This window comes from Hordeum vulgare, chromosome 5H (genome assembly GCF_904849725.1).
Source record: "Hordeum vulgare subsp. vulgare chromosome 5H, MorexV3_pseudomolecules_assembly, whole genome shotgun sequence".
Taxonomy (NCBI): domain Eukaryota; kingdom Viridiplantae; phylum Streptophyta; class Magnoliopsida; order Poales; family Poaceae; genus Hordeum; species Hordeum vulgare.
Window position 1 is genome coordinate 424344284 of NC_058522.1, and position 15375 is coordinate 424359658.

Below are 15375 nucleotides of genomic sequence, written 5' to 3' on the forward strand. Positions count from 1 at the left end.
TCCCCTCCCCACTTCTAGTTTCCCACTCCTCGCCGCCAACCACGGGGGCTCCTCCCCTGGCTCGATCCCCTCGCCCCGTCGCTCCCACATCCCCGCAGCCCTCGTCAGCGCCCCGATCGTCAACCCCCACTCACCCCCAGATCGCCTCGCTCTCATCCCTCCCTGAGCGTTGTATTCTCTCCTCCCCTCGTCAACTCCCCAGACCGAACCCCCACGCCCTTGATCCAGCCTCTCCCTCTCGCTGAAACCTCCTTCGACCGAGACCCCACACCGATCGGCCTCTGGCGGCCCTCCTCCGGCCGGATCCTGCCGCCGAGTCGCCTCCACCGCCAAGGCTGCCCTGCCACAGCCTCCTCCTTGCGGGTTCCCTCCCCACGGAGCTCTCCCGCGCTGGCCCTGGACTCCCTCGTCCACGCCTCCGGCGCCAGAGCCACCCGGTCGACCTCGCCGGCTTCTCCTTCGACTCCCACCGCCACCGGATGCACCTCAATCGCAGCTCATCTCCACCGGACCCCCCTCCATCGCAGGCCATCGCCTCCTCCCCACGCACACTGCCACTCCCCTACACGAGGTGTGAGTCCGCTTCTCTCCTTCTTCCTCCCCCATATTAGTTAATTAATTAAATAGATAATTTAGGATTAATTAGACTAGTTAGTTATCTCTTAGTTGGATAATTGATTTATTTTATTAGAGTATGACACGTGGGTCCCTCACTAAATCAATCTGATTAATTAATAATTAACCCTAATTAAAAATTGTGTATATGACACATGGGACCCATTGGTCAGAGTTGACCAGTCAACTGCTGATGTCATAATAGCATTTAATTGAATTAATTAAAATTGTTTTTAAATCCTAAATATTAATAAAACTTTAAAAATTAATATAAAATAAACCATAGCTCACATGAAAATATATTTAACATGAAAGTTGATCAGCAGAACGAGGCGAACCAGGATACGCTATCCGTTCGTTTTTCACGCGTTCCTAGCATAGCAAACGTGAAACTTTTCCATCGTTTTTCATGTGACCGGTAGTAGTGACATACCTGGGAAATATGATCTCATATCTTCCCGACCCGTCTATGACGGATGTTACTGCGTTAGCTCATGCCTAGACCTGCATATTGCCATGTCATGCTTAGTGTTGCACCTATTGCTGTTATTTATTGTTCCCCCCTCTTCTTATCGGTAGGCCCCGAGACTGAAGCTGCTGACGGGTACATCTACCCTCCCGACGACCAGCCCTTTGCCGCAGAGCAACAAGGCAAGCAAACCCCCTTGATCATTCCTATATTGCCTATTCTTTCTCCCTTATGCTTGCATTAGAATTTTGCTACTGTTGTAGTTAGCTCCTATTTCTGATGCATAGCCTATTTTTGATGAACTGTTACTTTTAGTACTGCACCTTAAAACTGTTTAGTATAGGTGGAGCAGTCATCCCCTCTGACCCCTTAGTCCAGTTGCCCCGCTTTGTCATCAAGTCTCGATCCCTGATCGACGATTTAGAACCGACACAACACTTACACCCCCTTAGTTGTGCGGCGCAACAAAGCTACTATTGGGTACCGAGGGTGACACCTTGCGAAGTACTCAGGATGATATCTCTGTAGTACACCTAGTCGATCGTGGTTATCGAGGGTCGTACTTTCCATCCAAGGCTTGAAGTATCTTCTTGATGATGAATTTCTTGGTCATCTCTTCACTTCCTAAGATGTCAACCTCATTGGGGATGTGATCAAGGCTAGATTACATTTTCTCGACTCCTTCATCATCCTTCATCTTGAACTTGTCAAGTTGACTTTGAAGCACATCTAACTTAGATTCCTTGATGGATTCATTCCTTCGTGTATATCAACTAAAGCATCCCAAATTTCCTTAGCATTCTCAAGATGACTTACCTTGTTAAATTCTTTGGGGCAAAGGCAGTTCAATAGAATATGACAAGTTTGAGTGTTGTATTGCAACTTCTTCAATTCTTCTGAGTCACTTTAATTCGGTTCCTTTCCATCTGCAAAGAATTCACCTTGCAAGCTAACACGAACATCATCCCAAACATCGAGGTTATGATGAAAAATACGCAGTTTCATTTTATGCTTCCAACTAGCAAAGTTTGCACCATCAAAATATGGACCTCTACAGTGGTAATTTCCCTCAATAGATGCCATACTCTCGTAGGATGTGAAACCAATGCAATGGATACCAAAGCTGCGATACCACTTGTAGAATCAAAAGTATGTCTAGTGGGGTGGGTGATTAAACTATTTGACCAAACAAAAACTTAATTATTTCCCAATTTTATCAGTTGACAAGTTTTAGTGATGTCACCAAGTCTAGCACACCGTACATATGCGAGTGTACGAGTGTAGCACAGAAAAGTAATGACTTTGCAAGTGTAAGTAAAGTAGGGTAAGGCACATCAAATGCAACGATGAGACAATTTTTTTTGGCGTGGTTACGATAGGTGGTGCTATCATACGTCCACGTTGATTGAGACTTCAACCCAGGGAGGTAACGACTATGTGAGTCCATGGAGTGCTCCAGCCACGAGGGGTCTATGAAGAACTAACCCTGTCTATGCCATCATGGCTTACATCTGCGAATAACTAGCCTTACTCAGGGTAGATCTTCATGAAGTAGGCGATCTCCTTGTCCTTTCAAACTCCTTGGTTCAACGTCCCAAGCAGTCATCGTTTTCTCATGACAGATGCTATGGGGTGGCTAATCAAGAGCGGTTGGGGTCGTAAGGACGCCGACGGGCTCAAGAAATAGGACCAGGGACAAGCGATGTGAGACACACGATGTACCCAGGTTCGGGGCCCTCCGTGGAAGGTAACACCCCTAGTCCGCTGGTTTGGTTGATGAACTAGGTGATATTACAATGGTGCCCCTGGAGCTGTGAGATGGAGGAGGAAGAGGAAGCTGGTAGCCTTCTCTGCCTCTCCTGTATCGGTGTCTACATGTGCGATCGACCGACCCCTTGCATGGAGCGGTACCAGGGGATTTTATAGGCCAACCACCTGGCTTACAATTAGCATAAAGTGTACTAGGGTGACCTGACTGGCAGCCTCTCTAGCCGGCCAGGGCCCCAGCGATTGAGGAGGCTTGTCGTATGTAGGGCTCGTCACCTGCAGGGTCCCGTCAAGAGCCGAGGCCCGTCAGCCACTCACTGCTATTGGTGCGTGCTCGTCACGCAGCTGTACAGACTGCACTATGCGGCATCGTCTTGCAGCAGCTAGGTGCAGTTAGTAGTACGATTGACTGCACTGTAGCCACGTCGAGGAAGGTAATGAAGTGGACGGGGGTGTGCCGCGACTGTGCCGCCTCGACTGGTCGTAGTCGGTGATGGTCAGTGGTACGACCGCCCCAACTGTAGCCTCGTACGGTCAAGTCAGCGGTACATGGGCTGCAGTAGCCACGTCTTTGATGATGCGTCCCTGATGCGTTTGTCACGGTGTGTGACTAGGGCTCACTCGCCGACTGGCGGGGCATAGCCGAGCCGGATGGAGGCCGACTCTGCCCCGATCCGGCCCGGCTGTGCACGCGGCCACACGCAACCGACCGTCTAGGGAGAAGCGTATGCCCTGTGTCGTTTTTTGAAGGAGGATGGGGGAAGTGCTCAAATTTACCTATCTCGTTAGTAGACCCTGAAGCAGGGGATTCCTGCTGGCTTGGAGCGGCAGACCTTGCCGGCTTGGATCCTTTTCCCGCGGGCTCACGGAGCCGTATCCGAACTTCTTTCAAGTTGCCAGTGGCGTGGATCGTAGCCGGCAGTCATTCAGCAGGCCGCCTCGGGTTCTCTGATGCGCAGAGATAGGACGTCACATGTGGCGTGCCGCGGGCCAAGGCCTGACACGCCACGCGGGTGACAAGACCGGGCCGTGGGGCGAGGTCCGCTTGACCGCGACGTCAACCCATGTGCGCGGCTCTTTTGCACGTCGAGGCCGACGGTTGGCACTCCCAATGTGCCATAATGTCGTCTGTGTTGCGCGGGGTAGTGGTGATCGTGTGTGTCGGATCCCCTCCCCAACTACCCCGTGTGGGGTTTAAAAGGGCATGAGGAGGGGCCGAGGGATCCATTTGCTCCCCTACCCAGTACCTTGTCTTCCCCATCGCCCCCTCCCGCACAAAGAGAGAGAGAGAGAGATAGAATCAGGGGCCACGCGCCCACCGCATCTCCGTTCGCCGCCGACGCCTACCGCGACCTGCCAGCCTCTCCCGTCTCCGGCCCCTCTTCCCGAGCCGCCACTCAGCCCGATGACGACCAAGGGCCCCTGGGACGGCAACGATGTCGACGAGGAGTACATCTAATGCTTCCTCCATTGGCGGAAGCTGCCGCCGGAAGAGCTTGTGGCCATGCGCATCGCGGGGCAGAATACGCCCCGGCCCCGTGCAACGGCGAGATGGTGGTGTTCGCGGAGCACTTTGCCTGAGGGTTCGGGCTGCCGATGGGCATCTTATTATGCCGGTTCCTCACGCACTTCGGCTTGCAGCCCCACCACTTCAGCGCCAAGGCCGTCTTGCAGCTGGCTGCCTTCGTTACATTATGCGAGGGCTACTTGGGGATCGAGCCATGCATGGACCTCTGTGCCGGCTCTTCTACTTCAAGCAGTTGACGGTGGTGAACAAGACCACCAATATGTAGGAGATGACCGCTTGCGGGGCGACACTTGTCTACCACCGCAGGGGAGCCGGCTTCCCGGAGCTTCCTCTCTAGGACTCGGTGAAGAGCTGGCAGAAGGGGTTCTTCTACGTGAACAACGTCGATCCGGCCCACAACCTCATCAACCTGCCCGACTTCATCAACACGCCCCGAGTCGCCATGCAGAACGGGAAGCCGACCATGCCACATCCGATCAAGGATGTGGACCAGATCTACACCCGGCTAGCATAGCTTGCCGAGAAGGAAGGCCTCACGGGCATGGACCTGCTCGCCACCATGGTGGTGCATCGGTTACAACCACTATAACACCGCCCGCACCTCATCTGTCACATGGGTGGCCGACATGACCCGTGTCGGCTCTCCAGGAAGGAGCTGAGGCCGGTGCACGTGGCGAGGCGGGTGAATCCGATCTCTGCCGCCCAAATGGATGAGGGGGAATGGTAATGGGGCAAGGCCCCCTACGATCGGCAACATCCGTCTCTAGTGGTAAGTGGCGTATTAGACTTCTTTTTTTTGTTATTCATGCCATTCTTCCGTGCCTAACACCAGATGTCGTTTGCGGTGGTAGTTGTTTCCCCGATTGCAAATCTACAGCAAGCCAAGAAATGACTTGCCAGAGTCAGATGCCTAGGAAATCGAGGACGTTGACGAGGCGGAGCTGAGGGAGACGACCGGTATTGGAGGCAAGGCATCGGGAGGCAACACTGCGTTGGAGGGGTCCGAGCTGGCCGGTGAGTTTTTTAAGTCTGTGTTGTTGGGTTGGTCTGACGACGATGCCAAGTCACCGCATCACGCGATGTAGCCGCCCTGGAGAATCCGTAGGCCATGGAGGATGATGCCAGGGTGCCTAGGAGACGTCTTCTTCGAGCCGGCCGCGGATTCGTTGGAAGCGAGGCAAACGCGAGAGGACAAGGCAAGTTGTTGGGGAGCTCCCGTCCGGCTCCCAAGCGAGTTGTCGACGACCATCCCGTAGGCAGCCGTGGAGGCAGCGGAAAGAAACAACAGGTTACACCGGTGGGACCTACCAGGCGGGCGGTCTCTGTCAGCGTTGGGTAAGTCCTTCAACCGGTACGTTCCCCTTCGTTCCTGTTTTTGAAAATGATGGCGCTCCCACCTCCCACCTTTGCCTCCACCACCCACAAGCGATCTGCTGATCTGACCATCAACTAGGGACGCCGCTCCGATCATCTTCTCGGGCTTATTCTTGGGATTCTAGATTCACCCATCTCCGATGGGTTCTCGTTGCGGCTCCACCCTTGGCTTGGATTTCTCCAAGGGGTTATCTTTTGCCGATAAGATCTACAACTCTACAGGGTTCTCGGTTCATCCTGTGGAGGGTTTTGGGTCTTTCACATTGATCGTCTCTTTAAGTAGACACACTCTCCGATTGAATGAAGCCTCGATGTCTGCTGCTCTTGAATCAACCATTGGTAGTTCGGCCATTGATCTTGGAGTGTTACACGTGCAGGATAAGGTCTTCTCTTTTAATGTTTCCTCCAAGCAGGTTGGATTTATAATTATTCGGATGCGTTCATATTCTTGTTCGGATTTCATTTTTTTTCATCTATGGGGGAATGGAGGTCCTAATTGGGTTAGAGAATTCCGCATTTGGAAGAAAGAATGTGACGCCGAATTTATCTTGATAAGTCCTTCCAAGCGACGTGCAACTATGTGACTATTGGCCATGCATAAACCTCCCGCGCGTTCATCTTTTGAGAAGCTGGATTCTGTGAAGAAAAAGTTATCATTCGCTACCATTCGTAATTATCCTGGTTGCCGAGATTATAGATATGCGGCGACTCAGAATGAAATTGATGTGCTCTCTAAGGATGCATGCTATTCTTTTTCTGCCCGTGAGCGGGTGATTATTCGTCCTCCTCCTCCACGAGCTATCAATTGGACAATCTCTCACCCACATATTGTGTTTGGATCTATTTCCTCCCCTATGACGTATTCTCCGCCATCGGTGGCTTCTTCGGCGAAGGTGGCCTCTCCGGTGAGTTCCCTGTCGATGAGATCTACCTCGTCCCCGATTTTGGTAGGTCCAGATCCCGTGGCACCTGTCACGCCCAATTTCTTCGACGGAATATGGGATTTTCAAATCATCCGATGGGTAATGGGCCTATGAATGGGCCTGGGTCTTCTGAATCGGCCCAAACAACTATTACTGACAATGTATTTGTTCCGTCCACCCAGGACGCAGAGGATTCTTTTAATAATTTGATTTCTGATATGGCTTCCAAAGTTTTAATGTGTCGGGTTTTATTCCAAGGAGGGTCTCTTCGCAAATAGATGCCCCACGGTCTTGCTTTGCATGGCTTGCTTGGAGGTTGGCCATCATTGGAAGGCTTGCGCTACGCGTGCTAGGGACTTGGGTCTTGTTTGGAGGGAGAAACCGCCGGAGCCGGATTTTGCGGGACCCACTTCCATTACTTCAACAAGGCATCTGTGCGACGCTTCGTGCTCTTCCCCGTCTAATCCCATTGTTGGCTTGCCACAACCACCATCTTGCCCTCAGCCGAAGACCCCCCTCCTCCATCGCTAAAAAACCCTCCATCGCGAGAAAAATCTCCATAGCAAATGGCAACTTCCGGCTAAACCCCCAGTGATTTCTGCCGGCAGGGCATGAGATCATCGATGGTGGTGACCTCAGAATCCCTTGGACCTTGGTCGCACTCCCATATGGAGTGCAGCATCGACATGAGGAGTTCATCATAGCTGAGGCAATGCCGCTTCCTGCGCCCAATGAGATAGGTTTTTTGAGGGAAGCGGTGGTTCAGTTGCTAGAGCAGAGGGCTGTTCAGGCTATGTGAGCACAACCATGGATATCTGGTGTTGGTGTGTTTCATTTGCGCGATGCAGGAGTTTGTTTTACTCTGCTTCAACTTCCTCCTGTTGCTACGGGGGACAACAGATTTGTCACGTACATGAAGCATGACGAGGGAAAAGGATACCATGGGGCTCATGGTTTTCGTGATGGTTGTGTGATGTTCCTAGGAGTACTTCTTGATTTGCGCACAACTGAACATCTACGAGCGGCAGTTAACACTTTTGGAAAGTTTCACTATTGGATTAATGATGATCCATAGCTGGCCAGAACTAATTTTTTGGTTTGTTTCCTGAAGACATTCTGGTTCCTAGGGATGTGGTATTTAGTGACTATGCCACTAGAGGAGGAGCCAAAGTCTCTTGGATTGTCCCCTGTTATATCTTGGGGGCAACTTTTGCTGATCAGATGCCTCAGGATGAAGATCCTATGCGAGTGAATGGTAACCCACATCCCCTGCCAGGAGTGCCATTTCCAGAGCACCACAACTTTGCTCTCCCACCATACCCTACTTTGGGATGGAATGATCTTCCCCCAGTCCCACCACCCATGGACCATCAGGTTGATTCTTACAACTGGGGTCATGGTCACTGGGGTGATGCAGAAATTGAGGAACGTCACCACCATCAGGAAGAAGACCATCCAATTCACGATCAAGAGTCCATTGTGATTGATCAACCATCTGCCACATTTGCAGAGAACAACTTCAATGAACAACACTTGCAAGTTCAGAATGATCAACTGCAAGAGGAGCAACTGCAGAATGATCAGGTTCATGAGGAGCTAGTGCAAGAGGAGCAACCGTTTGATGAGCATCTGCAGAATGACCAACAATTGGCAATTGTCCCCTACCAACCGCCTCTAATTAATGATCAGCAAATATTTGTTGGAGCTATGAGGTTGGTTTATGGGCCTTCCCTACCACCCCAGCTTTCTTGGAAGAGGATGTTTGAGACACTGCTCCAAGGTGAGACGGATTTTCAAGTCCCAAAGCCTCTGTCAGTTAAACCCCTGTCCCCGGTCATCCTTTCCAAAATAAACTGACCCTTGCATTTGATGATATTCAGGTCCTGTCTCGAATACAATGGAGGGAGGATTTTTCTAGCATGCCCACTGCTAGCCTTTTGTTGCCTCAGCTCGATGCTTCTTCTGATGCGTCCGTGGAGGAAGTTGTTGTCGCTATCAACTGTCCGGATGATGTTGACATAACCATGCAATATGAGGCTATTTCCACAAAGAAAGGTAAATCAAAGGCCAAAACTCCTTTTGTGGAATCACAAGTACGCAGATGCACCAGAGGATCCGTTCGTAGGGATGACTTCAAGCATGTGTTTCTTGAGCTATCATCAGAGCCAAAGAAGAAGAAGCCGTGTTGTAGGCCTATCCGGAAGGACAACACTTTAAGACCAGAGCATAAGGAGGCAGATGTCCCACCTCCCACACCGATCAAGGCGCTTCTCGTGATTGGTGATCACCTTGGAATCGAGGAAGACAAGCTCTCGGTGGAGCAACTTATGGCTGCCCATGCAACCAAGCTAGATGTGGTTGTTGATGATTGATCTAGCTACTCTCCAACGGGTTTCGCATGCCCATAAGTCTACCTTTATATGTCTGCTTTGTGTGTGTGGTCGAAAACTATGTCTTATTGTGCTGTCCTGTAAGTTTATGTGAGTACTATTTCGTGACATGTTATCTTTTGGCGTGTCTATATGTTGCTTGTTACTATGTAACTCGCTGATGGCTGCTACTTACCTTGGTTATTAATGAATAGTCATAAGCATAGAAACGGAATGTACTATGTTGGAATGTCCGAGGGCTGAATTCTCCGGCTAGGCACACAGCCGTACGCCAAAAAATGGACGAAAGACAATGTGTTGTCGCCTGCTTCCAGGAAACTAAGTGTGGTTCATATACACTCAAGGAGATTCGTTCTTTCTTCCCAAGACAGTATGATCATTTTGCTTTTGGCCCTTCTCATGGCACTTCGGGGGGTCTTTTGGTGGTATGGAACTATGCAATTCTCCATGGTGATTTAATGGAGATACAATCATTTGGAATGGTAATTAAGTTCACCTCCAAAGTGAGTGCTCATGTTTGGACATTAGTCAATGTTTATGGACCATGTCAGGGGGAATTAATAGACATTTTTGTAGAGTGGCTATATAATTTGGAGATTTCTTTTGAGGAGAATTGGCTTTTGTTGGGAGATTAAAACTTCATTAGATCCCATGAAAACAGAAATCGGCCAGGTGGGGATATGAATGATATGCTCATCTTCAATGAAATCATTGGGCTTTTGGGTCTAGTTGAATTACCTATTAAAGGGAGATCCTATAGTTGGTATAATATGCAAGATAATACACTTCTAGAGCAACTTGATTGGTTTTTTACTTCCACCAACTGGATCACATGTTACCCCCCGACTGAAGTTTTGCCTTTCGCCAGAACTACCTCTGATCATGTGCCTTATGTCGTTGTCATCACCACCTCAATCCCCAAAACCAATATCTTTAGATTTGAGAATTATTGGACCATGGTGGAGGGTTTTTTGGAATGTGTTGCCAAATCCTAGTATAAGCCTTCTTATAAGAAAGAACTTGCAACTATTCTCACTCACAAGCTTAAAACCCTCAGACATGATCTTAAACATTGGAAATTGGGAATTTCTAAGATGAAAATTGTCATAGAAAAATGTAATAAGGTGATTGAACGGATTGACAGTTTGGAGGAGCTAAGATCCCTATTCAGGCATGAATTTAGTTTCAGAAAGATTGTCAATACACACCTACAACATTTGTTACATTTGCAGTTTCTTTACTGGAAAAAGAGGTGTACTATAAGATCCATCAAGGTAGGGGAAGAGAATACTAAGTTCTTCCATGCCATGGCCTCTGAGAGACATGAAGGAATTCTATTGCCCACCTGACCCTGGCTGATGGCACAGTGATTTCAGAGCATAGTCAAATGGAGGGGATTCTTTGGTCTTCATATAAAAGTCGAATGGGCACAACTAAAGGAATCAGTATGGGTTTTGATTTGCCTAATCTTATTAAGTCAGTGCAGGGATTAGATGTGTTGACTGAACCCTTCACCCAGGAGGAAATGGACCAGGTGGTCAAATGCATGCCTCTGGATAAGGCACCAGGTCCAGATGGTTTCAATGGGTTGTTCCTTCAAAAGTGTTGGATATCGTTAGAAAAGAATTTTATGCACTTGCTAATCACCTTTTTGAAGGGAAACCTAATCTGGAAAGTTTGAATAATTCATTCATCACCCTAGTTCCAAAGAAAGCCTCGCCAGAGTATGTTGGGGATTATAGGCCCATATCTTTGTCAGGCTTGGGTATTAAATTCCTCACCAAGATGGTTGCTAATAGACTTCAAGCTGTCATTCTTGACCGTGTTCATACAAAATAGTATGGATTTATCAAGACTTGAACCACTCAGGACTGCATTGGTTGGACCCTTGAGTACTTGCATCAACGCCATTAGTCCAAAAGACCAATTCTCATTCTTAAACTGGATTTTGAAAAAGCTTTTGAATCTATTGAACATGATGTCTTCCTGGATATACTAAAGTATAAAGGGTTCAACAACAAATGGAGAGGATGGATTCATCAATTCCTCACCTCTGGGTCCTCCTTCATTCTTCTTAATGGTGTCCCTGGAAAGCATTTTCATTGCAAGGCTGGTGTCAGATAGGGAGATTCCATCTCCCCTTTACTCTTTGTTCTAGCAACAGATTTGCTCCAGACTGTTGTTAATGATATGTTAGCCAAGGAACACATTCAATTGCCAATTCCATGCCATGACAAGGATTTTCCTATTGTCCAATATGTCGATGATACTTTGATTGTTTTTCCTGTTGAGGAAGAACAATGGAAGGCTGTGAAAGAGATGCGTCAGGTTTTCACTAGATCAATAGGTCTACGCATTAGCTTTGAGAAATCATCTATGGTGCCAATCAAATTTTTCCTTAGAAGAAGTTGCGTGACTTGCTGAGGTCTTTGGGTGTAAAGTTGGTACTATGCCTTTTACATATCTTGGACTGGCAGTTCGCACCTCATGCCTCTAGTTTCACGTATGGAACAAAGGATGTCTTCTAGTTCTTCTTTCCTCGCTCAAGGAGGACGGCTGCAATACCTGAATTCGTCTTTATCCTCTTTACCAATCTCTTTCCTCTGCAGTCGCTCCATCCCTCCAGGAATTCTCAAACAGTTGGAAAGGATTCAGAGGCAATGCTTTTGGAGAAGGAATAGAAAGAAACATTCACCACCAAGAAGGCTGGACTGGGTATTCCAAATCTGGGACTACAAAATGAGCGCTGCTTTTGAAACATGCCAACAAATTTCTTAACAGAATGGACCTGCCTTGGGTTCAGCTGATCTGGAACACATACTACTATGGCAGAGTACGAGAGGGAACTGATCCATGTGGGTCATATTGGTGGAGGAGCATCGTGAAGTTATTGGACAATTTTAGGGAGATCACTTGGGTGCAAGTCAAGCATGGAGATATTGTCCTCTTTTGGCATGATAAATGGAACATTGGCAACTCAGTCATTCCTCTCAAAGACATATTTTCTAGACTATTTTCATATGTTAAGGATCCTTGGACAATGGTTAAAGATGGACTGAACACTCATGATCTGTCACCATGGTTTAATTTGCCTCTCTCTCAGAAGGCATTCTTGGAGCTGTCCACACTCCAAGCTTTTATAAGGGATTTTGAGCCCAGTACAAGCCAAAATGATGTCTCGATATGGATGGAAACAACCAAACCTTATACCCCAAAGGATTTCTATTCCCATGTGCATAGGGACCAAACTTTTAACCCTTTGCTGAATTTGATATGGGCTAGTTGTTGCACCTTGAAGATCAAGGTCTTTGCCTGGATGCTGGTCATGGACAAATTGAATACCAAGGTATGGTAGAAAGAAGACATTGGCATATGGATGATGGGGTTAATTATAGAATCTCCCATGCACAAGTCAAAGAAGATAGGGATCATCTGTTCTTTACCTGCCTCTTCAGCAACATAATTTGGGGCTATTTGCAAGTTCAGTGGGGTGATACAAATGATATGGCACATGGAGTATCCCATGCTAAAAGCTCTTTTCAGCACCCTTTTTTCTCTGAGATTGTGTTCATTGCCTGTTGGAACATTTGGATTGTGACAAATGCCAATGTTTTTCCTGAATGTACAACCTAGATTTGCTGTCTGGAAGTCAGGATTTGTAACTGACATGTCTCTTATGGCAAACATAATCAAGCCTAAGTTCAAAGAAGACTTGCTGAAATTACACTTTTTCTTACCATAATATGTAGTCCTTTCATTAGGTTTGTCTCCTAACCCCCTTCATTCCTCTTTTCTTTCGGTTACCGAGATAACCATGTACATACTGTAATTTCATTATAATAAAGGTGTGTGGCTGTGGGGGGCTTTTCCCTTGAAGTGTTTGGTAAAAAAAGAAGGAGCGTACTGCATGGGCCGAGCTAGAGTCAACGCAGAAGGTGCTAGTTGAACAAGAACGTCGTCAATGAGAGGAGGCCGCCTAGAAGATGGCGGCTGGAGGGGCCCGCATGGAGCTAGAGGATCGGGTGCCACAGTCGGACGGCTTGGTTCGGGATCCACCAGTGAGGTGAAATAGATCCAACGGGACGCACGACCCCGCGTGGCGATCAGAGGAGGACGCCCGAGCCAACGAAGTGGCGCGCACAGATGCGAGCGTGGTGGTTGCCGTCAAGGGGCTGGAGCAGGGGCCCCACGACGCGCCTGAGGGACCCGACATTGTGCCGGAGGGGCCCGAAGTCACGCCGGAGGTCGAGGTCCCGCCACCGGGGGTGGAGGCTCCAGGCGGCAAGGCGGACGCCGTCGGTGAACCGGTCGTGAAGCAATGAGACGGAGCACCCGAGGTCGAAGCCCCTGCAACAAAGGACCCCCACGGGTCCCACTCGTCGAAGGAGCCGGCCGGGGGGCGTCTTTAGGAGCCGGAGCCATCATGGTGTCGGCACGCGGCTCGGCCGCAGCAAGTGCCGACACCGGCTACAGGACCCGGGCGCTAGAGAGCTAGGCCATAGTCGGGGGAAACTCCGGAGGAGGGGTTCCTGGCTTACCAGGGGGCAGGGTCACCACGCTTATTGTTGAGTTTGCCGAGTGTCACGACCACACACAGGAAGAAGATCTGGTGACACGGGAACGGCTGCTCCATCTCGAGCACTCTGTTGGTGTAAGTGTTCTGTCCCTTCATTATTTCTCTTCCGAATTTCTTCAGTGGGTGCGCGCCAGCGCGCCCCCGGGTGTAGCCCCCAAGATTCGGGCCTCCTGGGAATCAGCCGGGTCGAGTCTTACCTTCGGCAATCTTTTTTCGTTTATCCGTTGCGGGCTCACCATGATCACCAGGTGGTCGCCTACAACACGATGTTGGGTCGGTACGGGGAGGCTGAAAACCAATCGGCCGATCTCTGGAGCCGGCTGACCCAAGCTATCCAGTAGCGAGGTCTCCTACAAGAAGAATGCACCCGGGTGCGCCAGGAGGCGGAGCTCCTCCAGGCAGAGAATAAGGACCGCAAGGCGGCCCATTGTGCGGAACTGGAGCAGCGGGATGCGGTTCATCGCCGGGAGCTGGTGCAGCGGGAGGCGGCCCATTGCGAGGCCCTGAAGGCTAAGGATGACTAGCTAGCGTGGGAAGAAGAGACGGCGTGTGTCGGGGGGATAACCCCGGGGTAGGCTCAACGAGCGTGCTCCTTTATCTCCGGCCCAAAAGGAATGACCAAGAACAATTTTACAAGGCCCAAGTCCTCTGGCCAGCTAGGCGAGACCTATCGGCTAGGGGGCGAGACTGCCAACTCTCTGGCCGGCCAGGGAACACTTGCCGGCTAGAAGCAATACGGTTACCTCTTCCTGGCCGCCTAGGCCAAGCCTACCGGCTAGGAACGAGGCGCCCGTGCCCAAGCCGGCTAGTCAAGCAGGCTAGCCGCCCGGGGATCTCAAGTCACATCAGATCGTAGGTCATGACGAGTCCCTATGATTAAAGGTGACTACACATCAGCAAAGGTACTGGATCAGAGTGCACGACGGGTACCAGCATCGGTGGCCACGCCGCTGACCTCCCCGGCTCTGATCCATCACCCAACATAGTGTCGGTCGTCAAACTCCCACTCCATTACTGCACTCGGCGTGGGAATAGTGGAGGCGGCCGTACCGTGTGCTCATGAAGAATCTCGCTGGACGACGCCGAACGTACCACACGTGTCCTGCGTCAACCTTACGCGAGAGCCTCATTGGCTAGCCGGCGGGTCCCACAGCCAGTCGGAACCTCGCAGCCGGCGGGGCCCTCAAACGACAAGACAAGACCCCCGTGGGCCCCCTGGCCAGTCGGCGAGGCTGCCAGCCGGGTCCCACTCTTGTACCCTTTATCCATATTGTAAGACGGTTGGTTCATCTATGAAACCCCCCGGCCCCCCTCCATGCAGAGGGTCGGTCAACTGATCACACACACACACCAACCACATAGAGAGGCAGAGACGAGCCGGCTGCTCCCTCTTCCTCCTCCGCGATACAGCTCCAGGAGCAACCTTGTAATCCCATCCATACATATCATACACTCCGGCAGGACTAGGGGTATTATCTCTACGAAGAGCCCTGAACCTGGGAACATCGTGCATTCCATGCTTGTACCAACCTCGCCCCCAGCGCCCTCCATTGCCACTTCGGTTCCTACCTTCTTTAGCCTACACATGGTTTATGATGTGAGTATTCACCTACATTTGGCGCCCACCATGGGGCCGATCGCGGCATCAGCTGGCTTTACGCGCTGGGCGGGGCCCCACACCTACACCACCGGATGCATTTCGTCGGGACCGATCTGCATGCTCGCGGAGCCTG